This window comes from Pleurodeles waltl, chromosome 3_1, assembly GCF_031143425.1.
Source record: "Pleurodeles waltl isolate 20211129_DDA chromosome 3_1, aPleWal1.hap1.20221129, whole genome shotgun sequence".
NCBI classification, from domain to species: Eukaryota; Metazoa; Chordata; class Amphibia; order Caudata; family Salamandridae; genus Pleurodeles; species Pleurodeles waltl.
The window spans coordinates 418,572,801-418,587,136 of record NC_090440.1 but is presented as its reverse complement, the minus strand read 5'-3'; the positions used below and the strand labels follow the sequence as shown (position 1 = coordinate 418,587,136).

General features: G+C 47.3%; 1 protein-coding gene across 2 annotated transcripts in view; it reads right to left on the bottom strand.

Moving 5' to 3' along the window:
- LOC138284179 (aminopeptidase Ey-like) overlaps positions 1 to 14,336 on the bottom strand; it is a 219,394-nt gene that overhangs the window by 97,678 nt on the left and 107,380 nt on the right. The window lies entirely within an intron of this gene.

Below are 14,336 nucleotides of genomic sequence, written 5' to 3'. Positions count from 1 at the left end.
GAGGGGTGTGGGAAGGTAGGAAGTTGGTGTGTGTGTGTGTGTGTGAGTGGGTGTTGTCTGTGTGTGTGCATAAATGTATGCATGCATGGTTGTATGCATGTATGAATGTAGAAGTGAGTGCGTGTATGAATGTAAGTGTGTATGCATGTGTGTATTCAAGTGTGAGTCTTCTGTGGACCGCCGGGTCGGAGATGCTCATCTCCGGTCCAGTGGATCCGACCGCCATGGGGATTCCGTTTCAGCATAGGGGCCATGTCCTGGACCCAGAAGGCCATACTGTGATTCTACATGATACATTAGATGATAAATGTGGATGCCGTTATTATTGATTTTGGCACATATTATCTGGAGGTTATGACAGCAGTTGCACCTTATTTATCGACAGAGATTCTTTTGGCAGGGGATAGTAATTGTGTTTTTGATAGGTCATGGACAGGGCCCCACCGAGAGCACACACTAAACCTAACACAGATACTTACTGATTTGCGACTTACAGATTTTTGGATGGATAGAAAACTCCATACTAGAGTATATTTCTGAGAAAACACAATGCGTGGCAACTCTCTCATCAATGAAAATTATTTACAAATGTTCAACAATACATAATCCAAATTACACAAAGGTTTGGAACAGCAAGTTAGACATTAAACCATGCAACAATTGATGTTACACAATTCACACTTGTATTGAATAATAAACTTTACAATAAATAATAGAATTGCACAACAACAAAAAAAACCATTTAGTGATAGTACTATTTAGTGAGAGCAGAACATGTCAATCCCCCAAAAAGAACTCTAATTCCCTATCAGAATTAAGGCCTAATTCGACGGCCCTAAGTCTCATGATCCAGAGAGCTTCTTTCTTACGCAATGCTAATTCTCTGTTGCCACCCCTCGGATCCTTAGGGATATGTTCTATTCCAAAAAATACAAAGCCTCTATGTGTAGTTTGCGAAACACAATCAGCCATATGTGCTACCAAGGGATATCTCACATCGTTATTCTTGAGTGCTCGAACGTGTTCCCCAATTCTAATTTTGAGTTGGCGTATTGTACTTCCTACGTAAATCTTGAGACATTTACAACGTATAATATAAACTACATGAGTGGTATTGCAATTAATCAATGTATTGATATTGAATTGTTTGCCACCCTCACAAAATTCACTAATGTTGTGGCATGCCCAACGGCATACCCCACAGCAACCACACTTGAAAAAAACAGTCAGTTTTGTGGAAAGCCATGTTTTGTTAGTGGGGCTGGTGGAGAAACTAGGGCATAAAATACTCTTTAAATTCCTGCCCCGCCTGTAAGTAGTTGAAACTCTAACAGGTAATAGATCTCTTGTAGACTCATCCTGTAGCAACATGTTCCAGTGTTTCCTCATGAATCTCTCAAGGATCAAAGATGCATCATTATAATCAGTTATGAATCTTATCCTATTTGAGCCGTCTGCAACCAGTTGGCGTTCTTTGGTTTTTATTATTTGTTGTTTTGTGTTTATGAATTGTAGCCCTGAAGAAGTCGTTTGGGATTTTAAAAGGAGACTTCCATGACGAAACACGTGTGGGCAGAGGATTTTTCACCAATCTGCAATAATTGTATCAAAATATAAATTCAGGCAGAGAATTTGTCATTAACCTGCAACAACTGTATCTAAACATTAAAAATGAATTCAATATATTTTGTTGTAATTTTCGATTGTTATTCAACTTCATTTTTTGTATATGATGAAGCAATTTGATAACACTATGGTTGGTTTAATGTCTAACTTGCTGTTCCAAACCTTTGTGTAATTTGGATTATGTATTGTTGAACATTTGTAAATAATTTTCATTGATGAGAGAGTTGCCACGCATTGTGTTTTCTCTTTGTACTTGGTCTTTGACCTTGAGGGATTGGGTGTTTCCCTTGTGTTGGCACCTTTCATTTTTTGAACACTAACTGGCTCGATGGAGGATCCCGAGCGCCCATTTAACCCTAATATAACACCCCTTTCTGTTAGTATAGAGTATATTCCTGTTATACCACAGTGACTGCAACTTACAGCAGGCTGAACTACTGTTTGTTGACGTCTAATCTTGCGTGGGATGTGAACAACATTGCTTGTTTGGCCCGCTATCTGTCAGATCGCTTCCCAGTTATGTTAGGTTTGCGGAAAGAAAATGACTGGCCAGCAATCCCACTTTGACACCTTATGGTGGAGGCCATTACAGACCCCACCCCCCATTCATTATGAAGGTGGGTGAAGCGCTGTCACATTATTTCACAGAAAATTGGGGTAGTGCGAGAAATAGGGCCTTTGACTGGGAAGCTATGAAGATGGTTATCAGAGGCGTTTGCCTCAAGATGACCTATGGTATTAAAAAACAGATGGAACTGGAGAGTCGGGAACAAGTGCTGACAATGTCTGACCACACGGGCACCTGCATGCGCTCCCAGGAAGCCATCAATAGCATTTTCCAAGCCTAGCTGTCCTAGCTGATAACATACATAGTCGGTAGGGAGGATACATATGGTCAGGACCTCACCTTCTTAGCTGAGATAGACTTACTACATCTGCAAGGGGATGAGAAGGGGGCACTAGAAAAGCCCATTACTCTGGAGGAGCTATTGGCCACCATAAAAAAACCTAAAGACCGCAAAAAATCCTGGTGGTGATGGCCTTCTGGCTGAATTTTATCAAACATTTGCAAGCCAAATGGTGCAAAAACTGTTGGAGGTGTAATAAGAATCCCAACACAGGGGCTCACTGCCTGACTCAAGGCGTGAGGCCCTTATAATCTTTCTCCCTAAACCCGGGAAGGATCCATTGTACCCCTCCTCCTATAGGCTAATGTCACTTTTGAACGAGTTTACTGCCATATCTGCCTGCGTTGGTGCATCCATATCAATGCAGTTACATTCCACAGAGAAGTACCACCGCCTCACATGTATACCATGCTTTTCAACATGATGAGGATGACTGGGCCCTAGCTCTTTTAGATATAGAATGAACCTTTGACTCTGTAAGTTGGGAATATCTCTGGGAGGTTCTCAGGAAAGTGGGCATTGGTCCCCGATACATTGCTTGGATCAAACTGATATACATTAATCTGGGAGCCAGGGTCCAAACAGGTGGATTTGTTTCTAGCAAGTTTTTGCTATTGAGGTTATACTCATCAGGGCTGCCTTCTATCTCCTTTATGTTTGCCCTGGCTATGGAGCTATTGGGGGTGATGATGAGGGTGACATTGAGACCAGGGGGAAATAGGGTAAGGGACGCAACTCATGTTATATCCTTATATGCCGGTGATGTCCTGGTATATCTCCAGCTCCAGAATATTCAACCCCTATATTGTTAAATATTCTGTGGTGGTTTGGGAATGCCTTGTGTCAGTTAATACCACTTCCAATCCAAGCTTTTCCTTTTGGGAGGCTTGAAAGCAGTTGCACCTAAGACTCACCACGTAGTGGCATCCCGGGGAGGCAAATGGAGTCTGGTATCTCGGACTTCGACTCGCACATTCTGATCAGGCTTTCCTTGTGCTGGAGGGGCTCAGGGCAGCGATTAGATTTTGGAAGACCCTTCCTCTGTCCCTGATGGACAAAGTGCCAATTGTAAAAATGGTCAGACTCCCTCAGTGTCCATATACATTGCAGAACACATTCTATGACATTCGCAAACATTGCTTTCTGGAAGTAGACTGTTTGCCTCTTGATCCTCCGTGGGCTAACAAATGAAAACCAGTTAATCTACCTATGCTTCAACAAACCTGGGAGTGTGGGGGCCTTGAAATTCCATATATAGAACTTTATTACATGGCAGCACATCTGCAACATGCCACCCACGGGTTAGACTTAGATGATAACTGGGAGAAGCAACTACTGAAGGGATCCCGCGGTAACCACTCATTGCCCACTCTGATAATGGGGGAGAGTAGGATGCCACAGGATACCAGGTATGTGGTGGAGCAGGAGTGTCATATTTAGGAAATGACAGTCAAGAAGGTATTATGATGTGTACCATATTGTGAGAAAACAGGGCTGATTGCAGAGGCCCCATAACTTTTTGCCCCCATTTTCCTCTTTTTGCTGGTGTTTTCCTGACTTTGTTGGTGCCCTGGGTACTGCTAACCAGTCCCAGGGCCTGTGCTCTGTGTAAAATGGATATGCAAATTAGGCTAATTATAATTGGCTAAGTTAACCTACCTATAAGTCCCTAGTATATGGTAGGGCATGTAGGTTTAGGGACCACAGCATAGGTGGTGCACACCTAGGTGCACTGCTGAGGTGCCCAGTGTCATTTTAAAAGCAAGCCTGCCGTGCTGGCTGCTTTTAAATTAAAGTTATATGCAAATTCGACTTTGGAATTAAAGGTACTTCCAAAGTCTTAAACTACCTTATTTTTACATATAAGTCACCCCTAAGGTGTGCCCTATGTGCCCCTAGGGCTGGGTGCCATGTAACTATAAGCAGGGACTTTATAAAAATAGATTTATAAGCCCTGGTGAGGTAAAAACAGCCGAATTCGTGTTTCCCTCATTGAAGTAAATGGCCTTCATAGGCTAGAATGGGCAGACTTTATTTTACATTTTAAAGTCTCCTTAAATGTTACATACCAAGAATTTGGTATCAAATTAATTGTTGTAATAAATCCCACAACTTCCAGTTGTGGGATTTAATATAACTTGTTCAGGTAAAAAGTTTAGACTTTACCTAAAAAGTTGCCAATTTCAGCTCTGCATTGTTTTTGCTGCTGTGCTCTGATTGGCCAGCCTGCAGCAGCTTCTGCCAGGCTGCCTTGATAAGGTGTGAAGTGGCCTGGCTTCACACAAAGGAATGTGCTTGGGGGAGAGAATCTCCCCTCAGCAGATGGTGAGGCAGGAAGGGGGAGGGCTGCCAAACTGGTCTTCAAAGGCAGAGAAGGACATTTGGAGCACCCAGCAACACCCCCACATCCTGCAACCCCAGACAATTAGGTGCCCCCTTGATTAGATTAGGAGAGGGCAGGAGAGGGGAGTGTTTATGATTTTTAGCCACACCAGTGGGTGGGCTCAGCCAGATGTAACCTCCAAAAATCAGATTCAGCCATGTTGGATTTTTAGAGACTGTTGCCTTTTGGGATGGATTTTTGCCACACTTCCCAGGAAGTGGTCATCACAGGGGGACGACCCTGTACCTGATTGGAGGACCAGGACCCCCCTGCTTTTCACCCAGGAGCAAGGATAAAACTGGCAGACCTGCCCCCACACCTCAGATCCCCACCAAATTTCAAGAAGAAAGAACTTAAGGGGAAGAAGGACTGCCCTGCTGGACCCCTGGCCTGCACCTGGAACCTGCACTCAGAAGGACTGCACCAGCTGCACACTTGGGCTTCACCACAAGAAGGACTTTGCCTGGCTTCAACTGGTTCAAGGAGGGACTCCCTGTTTGCTACAGGTGAAAAATTGCTAAACCAGAGTCCCCTGCACCAACTCCTGAAAAAAAGAGACCAGTTGACCACTGCCCAGTGGCAAAAAAGGAGTTTGCACCAGGTGCATTCTGGGAGTTGCAATCCGCACCCCCCAAGGACCATCACAGAACTTCTGGACCTTTGGGGTGAGCTGTGGACCCCAAAAGAACCTTAAAAGAACATCTGGGTGAAGCCCCAGAAGTTTGGAAAAGATTTGAGAATTTTTGGAAAAAAGCTCCAGAGAGGGACCGACCCGCTGCGGAAATTCTAGCCGGCTTGCCTCAACCGCGACCCGGCCTGACTTCGTGGTTCGTCCCAGTAAAGAAAAACATCCAAAAAAGAGACTAAGTCCGAAGGTAAAAAGTTGACCGGGACCTCCCAGCCATCGTATCCGAGAAGGGCTCCATGGACGTCGGATCAAGATCCAGGTTTACCCCGGTCGAAGGATTTTCATCTCGAAAAAACGACTAAGTCCGAAGGTAAAAGTCTCCACCGAGGAAACCCACATCGCGTATCCGGACAAGGGCTCCAGGAGGTCGGATTCAACTGGCAGGTTCGTCCCCGTGAAGAAAAACTTCAAAATAAAGACTAAGTCAGAAGGTAACTTTTTAACCGAGGCCTCCCGCGACCTGTAGCCGAGCAGGGCTCCATCGCGGTCGGCCTGAAAGTTTGACTTTGCCCCGGTCGAGGTGCAACCAGATGACCCGATTGGCGCTTTTTGTTTCTAAGCGCTAGAAAAGTAATAATTCTTTAAAAATTCATATCTCCGGTTCCCCTGAACCGATTTTAATCGTTTTTGTGTCATTTTAAAGATAAAAATATAAACTGTTTTTATAAATTGGTTTTGGATTTTTAAACTGTTTCCTGTGTTTTATTTAATTACTGTTTTGTGATATTTGAATGCTTTACACTTTGGCCCTCATTCTGACCCTGGCGGTCGGCGGAGAGACGGCGGTCGGACCGCGAACAGACCGGCGGTATTAAAAATGGCATTCTGACCGCGGCGGTCCCCGCCGCAACCGACCGCCACTTCTCCACTCCGACCGCCACGGCGGTCATGACCGCCGGGCTGGAGTTTGCGCACTCCGGCCCGGCGGTCGTCCCAAGACCGCCAAGGGTATTATGACCCTGCCTACCGCCGCGGTTTCTTGCGGGTGGGAACCGCCGTGCGAACCATGGCGGTAAGCACTATCGGGGCCAGGGAATTCCTTCCCTGGCACTGATAGGGGTCTCCCCCACCCCCCACTACCCACCCGAGTCCTCCCCCCACACCCTCCACCCCCCTGCCACCCCCCAGAGGTGGTACGAACCCCCTCCCCACCCCCAGCCCGACATGCACATACATGCACCCCGACATGCACACACCCCCAACATGCACATATACACACCCCCTACACACACATACACAACGGGGACACATACCCGCACACATACATGCAGACATACGCACCTGCCGAACAGCACACATTACCCATAGACACAGCAGCACCCCCCGCCCGCATACACGCACTCACACACCCCCTCTACACACTCACACGCACACCCCCATGCACGCCCACATCACACAACACCCCCCCACCCCCTCCCCTCACAGACGATCAACTTACCTTGTGCGTTGGTCCTCTGGGAGGCGACGGGAGCCATGGGGAGGTGACCGCCAACAGAAGACCGCCAACAGAAGACCGCCACACAGAAATGTGGGTCGTAATTCTGTGGGCGGTGTTCTGCTGGCGTGGCGGTGGAGGTTGACCAGTCTCCACTTTCCCGCCGACCGCCAGTGTGGCTGCTGGCAGTTTTCCGGCGGAACGCTCCCAGCGGTCAGAATGCGCACAGCGGCATACCGCCGCGGTCGGCGGTCTTCACCGCGGCGGTAACTCGGCGGTCTTGCGAAAAGACCGCCAGGGTCAGAATGAGGGCCTTTGTCTCCTAAGTTAAGCCTTGACGCTCGTTGCCAAGCTACCAAGGGTTGAGCTGGGATTAATTTACTGAGACCTAACTGTACCTAGGTGGAGGTTAGTGGCTTGTTGCTAGGTGTAGGTACCTACCTGCCCTTACCAATAACCCATTTTCCAACATAATTGGAAGCAGCGACGGGATCCTGTACTTGTGTTCAATATCACGTTACAGTTTTGGGTAAAACAAATTAAAAATCCTTTAAATTGTCCTAGTGCAAAAATTGTTTTTAATTTTTAATTTGGATTAATTTCAATTATTGAATTTTTGTAATTTTTCTAAATTCTTGTTTCCAATTTTTGCAAAAAGTTTTTGTTGACACAAAACTAGGGAACCATGGAGCTTGATCTGGCTAGCCTACCCACACTGACAGTAGTCCAGCTTAGGGGGTTGTGTATTGAAAGAGGGTTGCCTGCAACCACTGATCTCAGGAAGCAAATCCTGATCACATCCCTGACAGCATGGGCTGAGGCCCAAGAGGTAGAGTCAGAAGAAGCTCCAGAGGAGGGAGAAAGAAGGGAGGATGCAAGCTCTAACCACTCAGGGGAGGGAAGGCATCTGAGCCCAAGTGAGGATGAGGAAGAACGGTCCTCAGTAAATACAGTCACTAGGGGCAGATCCAAAGCTAGTGGTGGGAAGGGGGTCCTTTCAGGAGGAGAGAACCCATCCATCAGAGAAAGAGAGCTGGAGGCCCAGCTAGCATACATAGCTTTGGAAGCAGAGAAGCTGGCCCTAGGAAAGAAAAAGTGGGCATACAAAGAGAAAAGAGATGGAGGCAGCGATAAAGAAGCTGAGGTGTCCATGGGTGGGGGAGTTTGCCCCAGATTACCCAAGGGGGTGGTTCCTGCTTATGTAGAGGGGGATGACATAGATAAGTGGCTGGGGGCCTTTGAGAGGGCACTCCAAATGAGAAGGGTTAGGCCTCAATACTGGGGTTCCCTTTTGTGGGAGTTGGTCCCCAACTCAGGGAGGGATAGGCTTCTGACCTTAAGGGGGGAGGAGGCAGATTCATACCCTAGTATGAAGAGGTGCTTAGCCAAGAAGTTTGGTCTGACCCCAGAGCAATATAGAATGAAGTTCAGGGACACCCAGAAGGTCAGTACCCAGTCTTGGGTTGACTTTGTGGACATTTCACTAAAGGCACTAGAGGGCTGGATTATTGGTAACAAAGTAGATACTTATGAGGGGTTATACAATCTGATCATGAGAGAGCACATCTTGACCAATTGTACCCAAGAAAGGTTACACCAGCATCTAGTGGACTCTAAGCAGACCAACCCTAGAGAGCTAGGGGAGGCAGCTGATGAGTGGTTGAGAACCAGGGTGGTTGTCAAGTCCCAGGGGGGAGACTCCAAGAAGGGGGGAACAGGTCCCCAAAAACCTAAGGAGGGAGGTGATAAGCCCACCACAGAGACTCCCTCTGTACCCCAGAACCCTAAGAAGGAGGAGAGTAAATCCCACTCTGACCAGCAGAGACAGTTAGACCCAGGGTTAAAAAAGCTCTTGGACAGTAGGGCTTGCTTTGACTGTCAGCAGACAGGTCACTTCAGAGGAGATGCAGCCTGTCCAAAGAAGGTGGTTAGCACTGGGCTGTCCAGTGTAGCCATAGAGGAGGATTCCTCAGATGATGAAGTCCTCCTAGCATTGAGCTGGGAGACAGGACCAGATGGTAAGCTGGTGATCCCTGAGGGTGGGAGTAGGCACTTCCACCACATTCAAGTGAATGGGATCCCTACCACTGGCCTGAGAGACACCTGTGCCAGTCACACTATAGTGAGTGACCGGTTAGTGACCCCAGACATGTATGTCCCAGGAAAGACAAAGAAAGTCAGGATAGCCACAGGGGAGGTCACCTCCAAACCTGTAGCCATAGTGCCCCTAGAGAGGGAGGGTATCCTTGACTGGATTAGGGTGGTAGTCAGTGCTGACCTTCCCCTAGATTGTATCCTGGGCAATGACCTCCCAGAGGTGAGTCTGGTCACAGATGGGGTGGTCGCCCAGGGCGCCCCCCCAACCCAAAGTCCTGGGGAGTCAGTCCCTACAGTTAGGAGACAGGGGTCCCCAAGAAAAGGAAAGAGGAAAAGGAAGGGTAGGCCACTCTTAAAGAGAGTTCCAGGGAGCCAAGGGCCTTCTGCCCCAGTAAGGGGGGAGCCCAGAGTTGGCACTGGTGAGGCCTCACCTGACCCCAAGGAAGTCCTGAGTAGTCAGGCAGCTGTCCAGATGCAAGGTGTTGCCCCTGCACTGACAGAAGGGAGAGTGGAAGGAGGGTGTCTGCCACAGGAGGTGGTAGCCCCCCACTCTAGACAGCAAGAGGGGTGCGAGGACCCCAAAGAAGCCCCTAAAGCAGCTCAGCCACCTGTCAGTGGAGAGCTTAGGGTGTGGTTCTGGGTACTGACAGCTGTCAGTAGCCTCTGCTGGGTGCTAGCCTTCCTGGCAGCAATGTACTTGGCCTGGGAGGCAGACCCCAGGGCCAATAGCAAAGTAGGCCCCCTGACCCTATTGGTCATGGTGGGGTTGCTCAAGTGTTGGGTGACCTCTTTGGGTAAGCTAGGTGTTGCCCTAGCAAAGTTTGGAGTAGGGGAGGTGGGCACCTCACTACCCAAGTTGGCAGAGAGAAAGGCGGAAGACCCCCCTAGAGGAAAGTTTCAGTTTGAGTTGGGTCCTTTTACTGTTGGGATGGCTTCACTACCCATAGGGAGTGACCCTGACAGGAGGATATAAGGTAGAGTAGGCCCTGCAAAAGGACAGCCAGTTTTCTTCACTGTCTTCCTCGCCTAACAAGCCAGGAAGACTCTCCCAGGGTTGGGCTGAGTCTCCTGGGCGTGTGGGCTGGGGGGGGGGTTGTGTGAGAAAACAGGGCTGATTGCAGAGGCCCCATAACTTTTTGCCCCCATTTTCCTCTTTTTGCTGGTGTTTTCCTGACTTTGTTGGTGCCCTGGGTACTGCTAACCAGTCCCAGGGCCTGTGCTCTGTGTAAAATGGATATGCAAATTAGGCTAATTATAATTGGCTAAGTTAACCTACCTATAAGTCCCTAGTATATGGTAGGGCATGTAGGTTTAGGGACCACAGCATAGGTGGTGCACACCTAGGTGCACTGCTGAGGTGCCCAGTGTCATTTTAAAAGCAAGCCTGCCTTGCTGGCTGCTTTTAAATTAAAGTTATATGCAAATTCGACTTTGGAATTAAAGGTACTTCCAAAGTCTTAAACTACCTTATTTTTACATATAAGTCACCCCTAAGGTGTGCCCTATGTGCCCCTAGGGCTGGGTGCCATGTAACTATAAGCAGGGACTTTATAAAAATAGATTTATAAGCCCTGGTGAGGTAAAAACAGCCAAATTCGTTTTTCCCTCATTGAAGTAAATGGCCTTCATAGGCTAGAATGGGCAGACTTTATTTTACATTTTAAAGTCTCCTTAAATGTTACATACCAAGAATTTGGTATCGAATTAATTGTTGTAATAAATCCCACAACTTCCAGTTGTTGGATTTAATATAACTTGTTCAGGTAAAAAGTTTAGACTTTACCTAAAAAGTTGCCAATTTCAGCTCTGCATTGTTTTTGCTGCTGTGCTTTGATTGGCCAGCCTGCAGCAGCTTCTGCCAGGCTGCCTTGATGAGGTGTGAAGTGGCCTGGCTTCACACAAAGGAATGTGCTTGGGGGAGAGAATCTCCCCTCAGCAGATGGTGAGGCAGGAAGGGGGAGGGCTGCCAAACTGGTCTTCAAAGGCAGAGAAGGACATTTGGAGCACCCAGCAACACCCCCACATCCTGCAACCCCAGACAATTAGGTGCCCCCTTGATTAGATTAGGAGAGGGCAGGAGAGGGGAGTGTTTATGATTTTTAGCCACACCAGTGGGTGGGCTCAGCCAGATGTAACCTCCAAAAATCAGATTCAGCCATGTTGGATTTTTAGAGACTGTTGCCTTTTGGGATGGATTTTTGCCACACTTCCCAGGAAGTGGTCATCACAGGGGGACGACCCTGTACCTGATTGGAGGACCAGGACCCCCCTGCTTTTCACCCAGGAGCAAGGATAAAACTGGCAGACCTGCCCCCACACCTCAGATCCCCACCAAATTTCAAGAAGAAAGAACTTAAGGAGAAGAAGGACTGCCCTGCTGGACCCCTGGCCTGCACCTGGAACCTGCACTCAGAAAGACTGCACCAGCTGCACACTTGGGCTTCACCACAAGAAGGACTTTGCCTGGCTTCAACTGGTTCAAGGAGGGACTCCCTGTTTGCTACAGGTGAAAAATTGCTAAACCAGAGTCCCCTGCACCAACTCCTGAAAAAAAGAGACCAGTTGACCACTGCCCAGTGGCCAAAAAGGAGTTTGCGCCAGGTGCATTCTGGGAGTTGAAGTCCGCACCCCCCAAGGACCATCACAGAACTTCTGGACCCTTGGGGTGAGCTGTGGACCCCAAAAGAACCTTAAAAGAACATCTGGGTGAAGCCCCAGAAGTTTGGAAAAGATTTGAGAATTTTTGGAAAAAAGCTCCAGAGAGGGACCGACCCGCCGCGGAAATTCTAGCCGGCTTGCCTCAACCGCGACCCGGCCTGACTTCGTGGTTCGTCCCGGTAAAGAAAAACATCCAAAAAAGAGACTAAGTCCGAAGGTAAAAAGTTGACCGGGACCTCCCAGCCATCGTATCCGAGAAGGGCTCCATGGACGTCGGATCAAGATCCAGGTTTACCCCGGTCGAAGGATTTTCATCTCGATAAAACGACTAAGTCCGAAGATAAAAGTCTCCACCGAGGAAACCCACATCGCGTATCCGGACAAGGGCTCCAGGAGGTCGGATTCAACTGGCAGGTTCGTCCCGGTGAAGAAAAACTTCAAAATAAAGACTAAGTCAGAAGGTAACTTTTTAACCGAGGCCTCCCGCGACCTGTAGCCGAGCAGGGCTCCATCGCGGTCGGCCTGAAAGTTTGACTTTGCCCCGGTCGAGGTGCAACCAGATGACCCGATTGGCGCTTTTTGTTTCTAAGCGCTAGAAAAGTAATAATTCTTTAAAAATTCATATGTCCGGTTCCCCTGAACCGATTTTAATCGTTTTTGTGTCATTTTAAAGATAAAAATATAACTATTTTTATAAATTGGTTTTGGATTTTTAAACTGTTTCCTGTGTTTTATTTAATTACTGTTTTGTGATATTTGAATCCTTTACACTTTGTCTCCTAAGTTAAGCCTTGACGCTCGTTGCCAAGCTACCAAGGGTTGAGCTGGGATTAATTTACTGAGACCTAACTGTACCTAGGTGGAGGTTAGTGGCTTGTTGCTAGGTGTAGGTACCTACCTGCCCTTACCAATAACCCATTTTCCAACACATATGCACAAGATGTGCCAATCTGGGACTTAAAACCAATTGCACCAATTACAGAGGTGATGTTGTTACCAAAATGGAGATAGGGCGGTTGCGATGTGCTCAGTCATCTATACCTGGAGGGCAATTTATAACACAAAAGGATGTCTTTGAGTCCTTTTTATTAGATGGGGGACAATCTCTACAATATCTGAAATTGTCCGCGACAGCCTGGGAGATATGTCCCTGTTTCCCAGAGGAACCAGAACCCTCTCAAGTGTTGATTTCTTTACCTTATGGGTGGGCGCAGGCCGATTTCTCGAATGTACCGAGCGCTTCATGAAAACTGCCCTACACTGGCATAAAAGGCATGTGTAAAATGTGAGAGGGTGTTTGGGGAACCCCTATCTACCCAGCAGTGGAAGAAAAGCATGCTGGAGTGCAAACGGTTAGCTTGAATGCACACATGGTTTAAATTGAACTAATACAACTTTATGCATCAGATCTACCTCTCCACAAAGATACTTCATTACATTTATGAACACAGATATGATAGGTGCTGTAGGTGCAGAAGTTTTGTGGTGGACTTTGCATATGGTGTGGAGTTGCCCCTCTTTGAATTTGTACTGGTTGAGGGTGTTGGAAAGTCTCAATTCAGCAACCGGGTAGGATTTGCGGCTTACCTCACAAGCGGTGCTACTAAGCTCGATACCAACCCAATAAGGGTAAAAAAATGAGTCAAAAATTCCTCTTGTTTGGTCTTTTACTTAATAAGTGCCGCATTGCCATACGCTTGCTGGATGTCTTGGAGTGGGAGGTGGTGGATGAGGTGTGGCTGAAGCATGTAAGATGTGATGAGAAAGTGAATATTATTTGGCAGCTTGGGCAACAATGTTAGCAGACTTATGAAATGATCAGATACACAATGGAAGTACAGAAGTCTTACCATATTAGAGTGTGGGTTGAAAGCTCAGAACAACAGCAGCTTGGTGGGATCCTGACAATATGGATAGGAGCTGTGAAAGCATACTTAACAGGGTAGGTCCCGGTGGTGAAGGGGCACAGCAAATGATCCCCCTACATTACAGAGTTTGAGGACATGGCCTGTTACCTTGCATTACTGTTCACTGCATAATAATGTATTTGGCGCACAGAACATCAGAGGATAATTTACGAGAGAAGTAAGAGCGGCGAGGGGGTAGATCTGGGACATAGGGAAACTTTTTTTGTTTACAGTCCGTATGTTTTTCTTACAAAAGGTGTGGAAAATCAGTGGACAATTTATACTGTACTGTTTTCTTAAACTGTCCATAAAAAATATATTTAAAAAAGCTAATTAAATGCACCAGGTGGGTGTAAGCCAATGTTACCATGTTTTAGGGGATGATCATGTGCACTTCAGCAATGGTTAGCAGTGGGAAAGTGCTCACAGTCCTGAGGTTAACAGTATCTAAATCAGTAAAAAATTAGAGGAATAAGGCAAAAGGTTTGGGGGAATACCACCCTAAGGCTGACAGGTCCACCATGTGTCAACCCTGCTGTGGGGAGAGCGTTCTAACCTCCTGGGAGTTCTAATCACTAAGGAGGAAGAACTCTCCTAGGCTCTCCCCATTTAACTGTGCTAAGACAGCCCCTAT